This window comes from Scylla paramamosain, chromosome 48, assembly GCF_035594125.1.
Source record: "Scylla paramamosain isolate STU-SP2022 chromosome 48, ASM3559412v1, whole genome shotgun sequence".
Lineage (NCBI taxonomy): Eukaryota > Metazoa > Arthropoda > Malacostraca > Decapoda > Portunidae > Scylla > Scylla paramamosain.
In genome coordinates, this window is record NC_087198.1 from 5,915,620 (window position 1) to 5,927,932 (window position 12,313).

The following is a 12,313-nucleotide window of genomic DNA, read 5'->3' on the forward strand; positions in this document are numbered from 1 at the left end:
GAAAAACAAGTGCATTCATGATACCTAAGACTGCCTTGCTACATTCCCCCAGTGACTAATGTATCTTTTTTTTTTCTTTATCTCGTAGCATTAGTCTGTCTGTCATTGATGAAAACACCCGCACTACATGTATTACGTTATTTCATTAGTCTCAAGTCGCTATTTCAAGTCTATATAAGCCTCAATAAATACGAGAGCTGTGGTGGTGGTCTGCTTCCCGTCTGTCAATCAGAGCGTTCTATTTTTCCGTTTTCTTTCGTATTCTTCGTAAAGCTCACGCATCCTTCACTTGTCGTTACTTCTTGCCTCACAGAGTATTGGTAAGTGTCTTCTACTGGTAATAATAACCGTGATTCTATTATTTTGTATCATTACAAGTAGTATTGCGAGAGTGGCTCCGTTCTTAGTGACAATTACCTCAGCACAGCCTTCACCAATCAGCGCCAAGTATTCAAGTCACGTGATACTCTCTCCTCGCCGTCTCTTCAGCCATTCGCCCTGCGCCCGCTGACGTGACGAGTCCCTGGTTGTGTTACGGCGGTGAAGCGGTGTTGCATCTGTCCCTGGCGGGCATGTTGTGGTGGACTGCGGTGTAGAGGGAGAGGTGGATGTGAGTATGGCCTGGTGGTGGATAGGGAGGAGTGGATAGTGGAAGAGAGATGTGGAGAGTAGGATGGTGGAAGGGGGAGGTGGAGGTGGCTATGGCGGACGTGACTGGGTTGAGGTGGTGGTTGTGGTGGTGTTTGGTATGGTTGGAATGGTTGTAGAGGTGTTGGTAGTGATGGTGAACGTGACTGGCTTATGTTAAAGGTGGTTGTGGTTGTTGGGGATGGTGGTGGTTGTGTGACAGTGGTGGGTGCAGCGGACGCAACGGTGTTGTGGTTGTTGGGTGTGGTTGAGGATTGCGATGGTGGTGGTGGTGGAGGTGGTAGGTGGCGGTGGTCGTAGTCGGAGCGGGCTAAGCGGTGGTGGTGGTGGTGTAAAAAAGGTGTTTATCGGACGGAGTGGAAGTGGTGGTGGTGGCGGTGATACGATTATCAGGGATGAGAGAGAGAGAGAGAGAGAGAGAGAGAGAGAGAGTGTGTGTGTGTGTGTGTGTGTACTCCTATAATCAGCAAATTGCAGTCACTCGTTCGCTTGTTTCACCTCCCTGTTTCAGGCCTTCTCTCCCCTTCCCTTCCCTCCTCGCTCCCTTCCTAGCCTGCCCGCCACCCTCTCCCCGCTTTTCCCTGCCTGTCCTCCCCTGCTCCTCGTGTCCCAGGTGAGTGTTGCCTTATTTGAGTCAATGTATAATGGTTTTTATTTGAGACTGAAGCTCCACACGTAATGAAAGGTAGTAATCTGTGGTTTTGATTACTATTATTGGACTATTTATGTAAACTTACAATAGAAAACTAATTCTATTAGGAAATGTGTATAAACAATTTCATCTATACAATGACCTGTGTGATGTGACGTTAGTGTGTGTGCGAGAGAGAGAGAGAGAGAGAGAGAGAGAGAGAGAGAGAGAGAGAGAGAGAGAGAGAGAGAGAGAGAGAGAGAGAGATTGACAGCAAATGAACCAATATTTTAACTTTCCTGACTCTGATGATGAAAGTTATATGACTGAGGCTGCAGTTAAGTAAGTTGAGAAGCTGAGCAGATAAATATGAGTACACCACCTGTCTGTCTGTCCGTCTTTCAGTCAGTCAGTCAGTCGGTTGATGGAGGAATGGTGGAGAGAGCAATGTGTCTGTCTGTCCATCTTTCAATCACACAGTCAGTCAGTCAGTCAGTCAGTTGATGGAGGACTGGTGGAGAGAGCAATCTGTGTCTGTCTGTCCGTCTTTCAGTCACACAGTCAGTCAGTCAGTCAGTCAGTCAGTTGATGGATGGCTGGTGGAGAGAGCAATCTGTGTCTGTCTGTCTACGTGATGCTTCCCTCCGCCGTTTCATTACGTAGACAAAATACATGAAAGGGAAATATTGGTTTTATGGACAGGTGTGGTGGTGGTGGTGGTGGTGGTGGTGGCGCCATTAGTAGTATTCAGGTGTCATATCTGTAACGTAATAAGGAATGAAGGCAGGACGTATGCGATGGCAGCTTGAAGGTAACAATTGGTGATGAAAGGTGGTGGTTGGTGGTGGTGGTGGCAGGGGCTGTGAGGGCTGCCTGTTACCACCACCTTCACTATCCCAAGCGCACATCTCTGGCTGACCCTTCGCTCCCCCCCGTTCTTTCCCTGCCCTCAATTCATCCCCCCCCCCCCTCTCTCTCTCTCTCTCTCTCTCTCTCTCTCTCTCTCTCTCTCTCTCTCTCTCTCTCTCTCTCTCTCTCTCTCTCTCTCTCTCTCTCTCTCCCTCTCTCTCTCTCTCTCTCTCTCTCTCTCTCTCTCTGGATTTAGCCGGCTATCCTCTCCGCCTCATCCTTCACGTACTGCTTCCCTCCCTCTCTCAACCATTCATCCTGACTCACTCCCATTGTTTCCTCAAGTCTCTCTCTCATCCCTCATTCATCCTTTTATTCTTATGCTTCCATCATTCACTCTTCCTCTCCTTCCTCACTCCTGTCCCTCTGATATTCACTCACCCTCAACCATCTCATCTACTTTCACCCCCATTCCTCCCTCATCCCTTCCCATATGGTTTTCTTCCCCTACATCCCCCCCTTCTCTTTCTCTCTCTCTCTCTCTCTCTCTCTCTCTCCTCTCTCCTCTCCTCTCTCTCTCTCTCTCCTCTCTCTCTCTCTGCAGACGAGTGCAGTTGTGTTCTGAGTCAGTTTTTCTAATGTTTGTGAAGTGGTTGGCGTGGGTGGCAGGGGCGTGGAGGGCGTCACGCTGGTAGTGTAGAAAAGAAAGCGAGAGAAAAGTGATGCATCACTGGTGTTTAATACTTGAGTGAAGTACTGGCGTCGTAAAGACCATTTCTGTCCATTGTGATTTCTGAGTTTAAGTAATGAGGCTTTGTAATGGGTCGTTTATCATTTATTTTATTTTTCACGTGGACAAAAATTGTGCTTACTATATATATATATATATATATATATATATATATATATATATATATATATATATATATATATATATATATATATATATATATATATATATATATATATATATATATATATAAGTAAACACAATTTTCCTTCACATCAAGTTGTCATCAAAACTTGCTCCATTCATTCCATTGCCAAACTGAGACCATGTACCCTGACACATTAACAAAAAAATAAATAAATAAAAAATCCCTTTACCTTTCTCTACTGAGAGAGAGAGAGAGAGAGAGAGAGAGAGAGAGAGAGAGAGAGAGAGAGAGAGAGAGAGAGAGAGAGAGAGAGAGAGAGAATGGTGGCCAGAGTAAGACGAAGGAGAAAGCAAGTTAAACAAAACAAATGGAAAGTGAGAGAAAAGCAAGAAAATACAGATGAAAAGAAAATCTGCGGTAAAAATGCACCGCTGAAACAAAAACGAATAAGAAAGTGTAATGAAACGATGAGATAATTTTGTGTTTTTGTGAGCTAGCAATTATGCTGCACCCACCCTCTACCACTACTACCACTACTGCTACTACTCCTACCACTGCAATTTATGAGCAGTAGGTGACAGAAACGAAGAAGCGCAAACACCTGGAGATAGGTGAGCTTGATAGGAAGTTACAAGTAGAATATGAAGTAAAACTCAAAGACTCATTACTATCATTTCTTGCACAAAGGAGAACTTTTCCTGTAACAAATGAAAGCCTGTGTCCTGTTTGCAGCTGCACAAAGAAAAGGCTTTATCCTTCAACATTCATATAAACAGCTTCTTCATTCCTTGTGTAGTGAAAACAGTGACTCAAGAAATGATTGCAGCAAATGTGTGAAGGTCGCTATTGATGGAGAGAGTGCTTTCTTTCAGAACATGGGAGGCATCCATGTACCTTCCCATCACACTGATCACATACACTCTTCACTCTCCTACCTTCTCAAGCTGCACTTGTCCGTCCTTCATTCACACTAAAGATTTGACAGCGCCCTCTGCATCTTTTTCCCGCTCTTCTAGAGTGACCTTGCAATCCAACAAGAAAATGGTGTTCTCTTACCTCCCAGAGAGAGAGAGAGAGAGAGAGAGAGAGAGAGAGAGAGAGAGAGAGAGAGGGAGGGGGGCTACAATAGCCCCCCTCCCTCCCCCTCTCTCTCTCGGTTTGTCTGTCGGTTTCTTTTTTTCTATTTTGTTTAATCTACTACTACTACTACTACTACTACTACTACTACTACTACTACTACTACTACTCGTACTACTACTACTAATCGTACTACTACTACTACTACTAATCGTACTACTACTAGTACTACTCGTACTACTACTACTACTTCTACTACTACTACTACTACTACAACAACTACTACTACTACTACTACTACTACTACTACTACTACTACTACTACTACTACTACTAACACATCTACTACCACCACCACCACCACCACCACCACCACCACCATCACCACCACTACTACTACTACTACTACTACTACTACTACTACTACTACTACTATCACCACCACCACCACCACCACCACCACTACTACTACTACTACTACTACCACCACCACCACCACCACGAATACCACCACCACCACTACTACCACCGCCACAACCACCACTACTACCACCGCCTCCACTACTACCACCGACACTACCACCACCACCACCACCACCACTACTACTACCACCGTCACCACTACTACCACCGCCACCACCACCACTACTACCACTACCACTGCTACTACCACCATCACCACTACCACTACTACTACCACCACCACAACCAACACCACCAACACCACCACAACCACCACCACCACCACCACCACCACAACAACAACAACCACCACCACCACCACCACCCACCACTACTACTACCACTACCGCTGCTACTACTACTTACTACCACCACTACCACCAGTACTACTACTACTTTTACTGCTACTACTACTACTACTACTACTACTACTACTACTATTGCAGGTGACCCATGAACTACCTCTAACAATGGTGATGAAGAACCAGAAGTGGGTTGTAGGTGACGAGATAACTATCCCAGGTCATCCCGGAAGTGGCGAGGTGACCCCATACAGCTCCACAAGGTCGTGGAGGACACCAGACATAGCCACGTGGTCGCCTACACTCAGCCATCCACCTCACCTGCCCCAGACTGCTACCCGGACACCATCCAGCCACAAGAACCCAGATAAGCACTTCCTGGGTCCTTGGTTGTGGTTAGCTAGCTAGTTTGTTTAGGGGTCACTTGCTGTACATAGGAACCCTCCTCGGTCTGATGCTATTTTTTTTATTTTTATTTTTGAGGTGTAACGCTGTGCTCTACGTGAGAGTGATAGTGTTTATCTTTATTTATTTATTTTTTTTCCTGAAGACCAGTTCTGATGTTATCTTGGAGGTTAACGGAGAAGAGTTCTTCACAACTGTGTTTGTTGTTTTATTTTATTTTTTTATTGGTCACTTTTTGTTTTTTGTTGTGATTGTTATTAATTTTATTTATTTGTATTGAAATATGTGAGTGTGAATGCAGCACAATATATAAAGGTGTGCATTCCAGAGTGAAAGGAAGGCGTGCACAGGGTAGAGTGCACAGGATGCAGTGCCTTGTTTTTATCACCAGACCTTGATTGACTGAAGCAAATGAAAACTTTGGTGTGAGTACCTTACAAAGACACTTGACAATACTAATGTCACCTCACCTCGTGGTTTCACCTTAAACCTACAAACATTGGCTGGACACAAGGTCATAGAAATAATTTATTCTCATTTATTCTCATCTTTACAAATTACAGTCTTTACACATCAAAGTAACTAATCACCTTTATTCATCCACTTGAGGGGGTTGAAGGATCGCTAATCCCATATTAAATTGCCTGTGTTCAACTCGCCTCTCCTCCCTCATTTATTGACCAATTCATTTAAAAAATATTTTGATCAGGAAGGTTGCAAGAAGGATGTCTGCTATCTTTTTTTTTTTTTGTACGATAAGTTTTTTTTTCAATGAAAAAGTAAAAAAAAAACTGTGTCAAATATTTACTTTCAAATATTTGTCAGAAATCAAAATCAGTTACAAACAAAAATGACGACAGCAGACTTTGTTCGCCTCTCACAGCTTGATAAGCCGCAATGGCCCATCTGTGTGTAACACCAATAACAACGGAGATCATTTTTATACGCCAAAATCCGCCATTTTAAGTTATGTCAAAGTTTAAGGGATGACTATAATACACCTATTGCAGCTAAGGACTTGAAATTCACATGATATATACATCACAATATGTTGAAAAACAGATATAGATTAATTTAGTTACTACGATCGGTTTTGTACATAGGCCTAAAGTAATTCATGATTTCACCCTTAATTACCCGGGGGGAGGGGGAAGGCGGGTGAAAACAATTTTTGTTATATTTCGACTTTTAGATCAAAACCAGTGTTTAACTGTTTGAAATAAATAAAATATTAATGCAAAAGATATCTAATGCAGACACATTGACTATTTCCTAGATTTACGGAAAAATATTTATCTCATTTTTCGTATATAAATTTGAAAAAAATAGTTAGACCTAAAATTACGTACTCTCTAATGTTGTACGCAGCAAAAGAACCATAGATATTCATAGGAGACTGAGGAAGAACGGGTACGCCAGAAAGAAAAAAAAAAAAAAAGTCATGTCTCGCAGCGGGCGAAACCGTGAAATTTCATAACAGAAGACCTCATTACATTAGGGGATATATATATATATATATATATATATATATATATATATATATATATATATATATATATCAAAACATTACATATATAAAAAATGGGAAAAAAAATGTAGAAAATAAAAAAATAAAAAAAAAATTCATATCCGGATCGTACAACGACACCCTTGATGCAAAACATGTTTGCGCGCCTGACAATGTTAAGACACACGACACACACTTCCCTTGAGAAAAGATGATAGCCTTCACGAGTGTCTTACTATTTCTTTGCAGAGCCCCTCTTCTTGATGACGACGCGTACACTGTCAGCTACACTTTGCAGTGTCTCACTTAAATTTTTCTCTATCTTTGTATCTCTCCATTTCAGATAAATTGTTATCTTTCCAAGGGTTGAGGAGAACATGGTCGTGGTTCAAGTGAAGCCACTACAGCCACTCCCTGACAAGCCTTCCACACCGGTGAGTGTTGTTCAAGCATGTATTAGTATTGCTAATTCCTTATTTCCTAGAACATCTACCACTATATAATGGCAATGTCTTTCCAACACAAATAACGTCAAGCAAAAATAAACTCTACACTAACTAAGTGATGAAAAACGTAGCATCATCCGCTGCACAAAACAATACAGCAGCGAAGTGACACTGCCAGGACTTGAACCAACACCTCCACTGACACCTGCCGTGGTGCCAGGGAGTGCCGAGGCCTGTGCTGCCCCCACGCTGAGAGAGGGAGAAAGAGAAGAGCATTAGAGAGGAATGACCGTGGCAGGAAGGATGGTGTGTTAGGTGACTGGTTCAGACAGTGACAGTGGACAGAAGAAATGCTGGAGAATGATTAAACCACAGGTGGTTCATGTTGTAGTTGTTCAAGATTTCGAAGAAAATTTATTTTTTTTTCCTAGACAGACAGTGGCAGCAGACACACAAGAGACGATGGTGTGGTGGACAAGAGGATGCAGGGAGACAGCAGACAGAATGGAAGTTACAGATGAAAGAAGAGCAGGTCAAGCCATGGCAGCAGACACATAGACAGACAGATTGGATAAGAAAGAAGTATTATTTAGTGAGGTAAGGAACTGTACAACCCTTCACAGTGCTGACTACTTGATAGCAGAGGTGGTTCATGTTGGTTCAGGATTTGGTTTGAAGCTGTTACGTGAAAAGAACATTCTGAGGAACGAGAGGTTGTATTGTCACTTGTCAACAAAGTGGCAGAGTATTGCTATAACACTTATAGCCAAAGCTGTACCAGCTGCCTGAGTGTGTCATGTCCATTGTGTACTTACAGTCACCTTTGTCATGTCTACGCTAGTGGAGGAGAGGGAAGAACAAACCTTGAATCGTCCAGGGTTAGAGTTTTTAGCAAAGGTTTGAGCGAAGAGTTCAGCTTTAGAGATAGATGTGATAGCAGTGGTGCCATCTGGTTGAAATAAAGAAGGGAAAGGAGAAGCAAAGTTATTATAGATGTTTTTGGGTAAGTGCCAGAAGTCACGAGGGAGAGTTAGATCTTGAAACGTTTTGACACTTTCTGTTAATGAAGGAGTTTTTTTTTGGCTAATTGGAGAACAGACTTGGCATGGCAGAAATGTAAAGTGCATTAGATTCCGGTGATGGAAGAAGGCTTAAGCACCTTTGGTGGGCCACCTCTCTATCATGTATAGCACGAGAACAAGCTATGTTAAACCAAGTTTAACTTTTGAAGGTTTAGGTCGAGAAAAAGAGTGAGGAATGTACGCCTCCATGCCAGACACTATCACCTCTGTTATGCGCTCAGCACACAAAGACGGGTCTCTGACACGGAAGCAGTAGTCATTTTCCAAGGAAAATCAGCAAAATACCTCCATGTTCCCCCAACTAGTACAGGCAAAACGCCAGTGGCACCTTCCTTTTGGGGGATCCTGAGGAGGGATTGGAGCGATAGGACAAGATACAGATATGAGACTGTGATCGGAGGAGCCCAACGGAGAAGAAAGGGTGACAGCATAAGCAGAAGGATTAGAGGTCAGGATAAGGTCAAGAATGTTGGGCCTATCTTCAAGACGGTCAGGAATACGAGTAAGGTGTTGCACCAATTGCTTTAGGTCGTGGAGAATAGCAAAGTCTAAGGCTAGTTCACCAGGATGGTCAGTGAAGGGAGAGGAAAGCCAAAGTTGGTGGTGAACATTGAAGTCAGTCTCCAAGAATTAAGATCTCTGCAAAAGGGAAGAGAGTCAATGTGCTCCACTTTGGAAGTTAAGTAGTCAAAGAATTTTTCATAGTCAGAAGAGTTATTTGAGAGGTATACAGCACAGATAAATTTAGTTTGAGAGTGACTCTGTTGTCGTACCCTGGTGGTGGAAAACTCGGAAGATTCAAGAGAGTGGAAAGCAGGTTAAGTCATTGCGCACATGAACACAGCATCCAGCTTTGGATCGAAAATGAGGATAGAGAAAGTAGGAGGGAACAGAAAAGGGGCTAATATCAGTTGCCTCAGACATCTGAGTTTTAGTGACGAAAGGATGATGAAGCTTAATAGAGGAGAGGCAGTGTTCTACAGATTGAACGCGAATGTTGCAGAAGTTTATGAAGAAAAACTGAGAGGGGTATCAAGACATTTAGGGTCGTTACCAGAAGAGCAGTCTGACCCGGGGACAATTGTGGTCCGCTCACCAGATGGGGTCTCCGAGGCTGGTGTAGGAGTATGTGTGTAATAATTAGGTGCTGGTAGTTGTTTTGTGTGCAGGAAGAGAGATATCTCCATGACTATAACGTTGGGTACGATTGAAAACATCCTTTGGTTTCCACAGATATGTACACACTAGTAGTAACAGTTTTCACCTGTAGCACCAGAAACAGTCTTCCTCACACGAACCGTTTTACTGCCGGGACTTAAAGGCTGATGAAGCAGTGCGGCGGAGGTCACGCCTCTCAGAGTGTTTATACTTGTTGTCAACACCGCCATAACTAATACAAACTCTTTAGTGCAGGTAGTTAAATAACTGCAATCATTGTTCCAGATTCCTAAATTCACAAAGTGCATAACTCATTCCAAGTTTTTATTGCAGATAATTAAAGTTTTAGTGAAATAATTATTCCTATTCCTAATGTTGTGTGGTGCATTATCTCAGACAGGACCACTGGAAGCTGTCAGAGTGCTGTGGCACGTGGCAAGAACCAAGTGTTCAGGAGCACACACTGTCCCTTTACCAGTCAGCAGGTTACGAAAAACAATGCAGAATTTTGTTGAGTAATCAAAGTAATAAAACGTAAATGATAAAATGTCAGTACTGATTTAGAGTGTCACACTCCACCATGGCAAAGACTGCCGGCTGAGTAATATTCAAGTTGTATTAGTGAGACTCTACTCAATGTTAATTATAAGGCAGGTGTAAAAAAAATAGTTAAAAATGTATCATAGTACAAGAAAATGACAGTTCAAAATGTAAACATATCTTTAACAAGTAGACTTGAATGGTCATTAAGCAGTACAGCAGACCCTTCCTACAGTAAATTCACTATTATTTGTAGACTGGCCTTATTTGTCTCTCATCATTTTACTTTTCTCATTATTCTGTCTTGTTTTATCATTAATACTTGAGTGCCTTCATGTTATCTCTATCATTGTGACTGTTTCTCTCATTATGTTGCTGATGTTGTCTACTCTCATCATCTGACTGACTGCTCGCCTTCACAGGTCTGGGCGGCTTGGAAGCCTCACTACAAACTGAAGACCCGTTCACTTGAAGGACACAGTTGGAGTCGGACACAAGATCCAAGAGGGAGTTATTTTTAAACGAGAGCTTCAGGCAGAAAATTCGAGTGGATTTTCAACTCTAAAAATAACTTTTTTGGGGGGATATTTTGAACCTTCTTTATCTTGAAAAATAACTCCAGATATTATGACTCTAGCTGGAAGTTGACCTGAGCAATGTAGGGTTTGCTGCAGTGAGATTACCAAGGCACGAGTGTCTGGGATTTAAAAATGATGGATATGTGTCCTGTGTGCTGCTGTGCTGGGAGGAGAGGAGCAGCAGCAGTCGTGGGGCTCTGTTGCTGCTGTCATTGGTGCAGCCGTTCACTCCTGCAGCTACCTTCCCTCAACATACTGTGTCTTCCCTCACCTGCAATGAACAACTATGAACAATACTTCTCCTGCGATGAGGAACAGTGAATAACACCTCTCTCTCTCTCTCTCTCTCTCTCTCTCTCTCCTCTCTCTCTCTCTCTCTCTCTCTCTCTCTCTCTCTCTCTCTCTCTCTCTCTCTCTCTCTCTCTCTCTCTCTCTCTCCACAGTATGTCCCCCACAGTATGTTTACAAACCCACAGTGACTCTCCACAGCCCCTCACCAACAATTGTCTCCTTCACACACACACACACAAATGTTAGAATCTTGTAGTGTCTACAACAAGGAATGGAACCGAAATCGACAAGCCAAATTTTCTTCCAGCCTGCGTGAGTGTAGTGAGGCTCAATGTGTGTGTACAAGTGAAGAATATATATTAGATGCTTGACTCAAAAATATGAGGCTTACACAAAAATACAGGACACAACTTGAGTGTGGTGAGTCAAAGGTGAGTCAAAATGCTCAACTTTGAATTAACTTACAACAAAAACTAACTAAATAAAACACACTATAAAGAAATAATCTCATCAATTAACACTGAAAAAAAATATATATACACCAACACAAAATAAATAAATAAATAAATAAATGAAGACTAAATAAAGCAAATTAATCTGAACGCTAACAAACAAACCAACATAGTCGTATATTTTTTAACACTACGGTGAAGAAAGATAATGAAGCTTTAACATTGAGTGTGAGAGAGAGAGAGAGAGAATTTTGTGGTCTTCCTAAATCTCTCTCTCTCTCTCTCTCTCTCTCTCTCTCTCTCTCTCTCTCTCTCTCTCTCTCTCTCTCTCTCTTACACAAACAATAAAAAAAACAAAAAAGTAAATAAACAAAATACAAGCAAATAATAATAGCCGTCCACACCAATCCACATACACCAAGCCATCCCAATCCAGCCAATCACGAGCCAGCAGCAGACACACCGAGAGGATTGGGAGAAAGAGGAAAAAGAAAAAAATGAAAAATAATGGATACCGGGAGAATAAGAAAAGAATAAGAAAAAAAATGGCGAATCAAGAGAAAAATGAGAAAAATAAAGGAAAAAAAATACGAATAAAATCAAAAGGAACAAATGAGGGAAGAGAAAAAATGGGGTGAGGAGGGGAACACTTACGAAAATAAACCAAACAATAGGGCATTACATTGTGATTACGTATAGCAGGGATGGATTATGAGAGAGAGAGAGAGAGAGAAGAGATCTGCTCAGGAATTTAATTTTGTGTTGGTGGTTTACGCTCTCTCTCTCTCTCTCTCTCTCTCTCTCTCTCTCTCTCTCTCCTTACAACAGTTTTGTTTTTTCTGTTTTCTCTCGCTCTTATCTTTCATTGAGAGAGAGAGAGAAAGAAACATTATTATTACACACACACACACAAACACTCTTTTCATAGATAAGTTAACGCTTTTAATAAAATATATATATATATATATATATATATATATATATATATATATATATATATATATATA

At 41.9% G+C, this 12,313-nt stretch overlaps 1 long non-coding RNA gene across 3 annotated transcripts; it reads left to right on the top strand.

Moving 5' to 3' along the window:
- The first annotated feature begins 468 nt into the window (after positions 1-468).
- Positions 469-10,890, top strand: LOC135095320 (uncharacterized). Of its 3 annotated transcripts, none has more exons than XR_010264279.1 (5): positions 469-610; positions 4,992-7,193; positions 7,637-7,802; positions 9,842-9,930; positions 10,408-10,890. It is a non-coding gene; the product is annotated as an uncharacterized LOC135095320 (long non-coding RNA). The 3 variants fall into 3 exon arrangements; XR_010264278.1 differs by lacking the exon at positions 9,842-9,930 and adding an exon at positions 1,201-1,261 and having other exon boundaries at positions 521-610; XR_010264276.1 differs by lacking the exon at positions 9,842-9,930 and having other exon boundaries at positions 10,408-10,889.
- Positions 10,891-12,313: the final 1,423 nt, after the last annotated feature.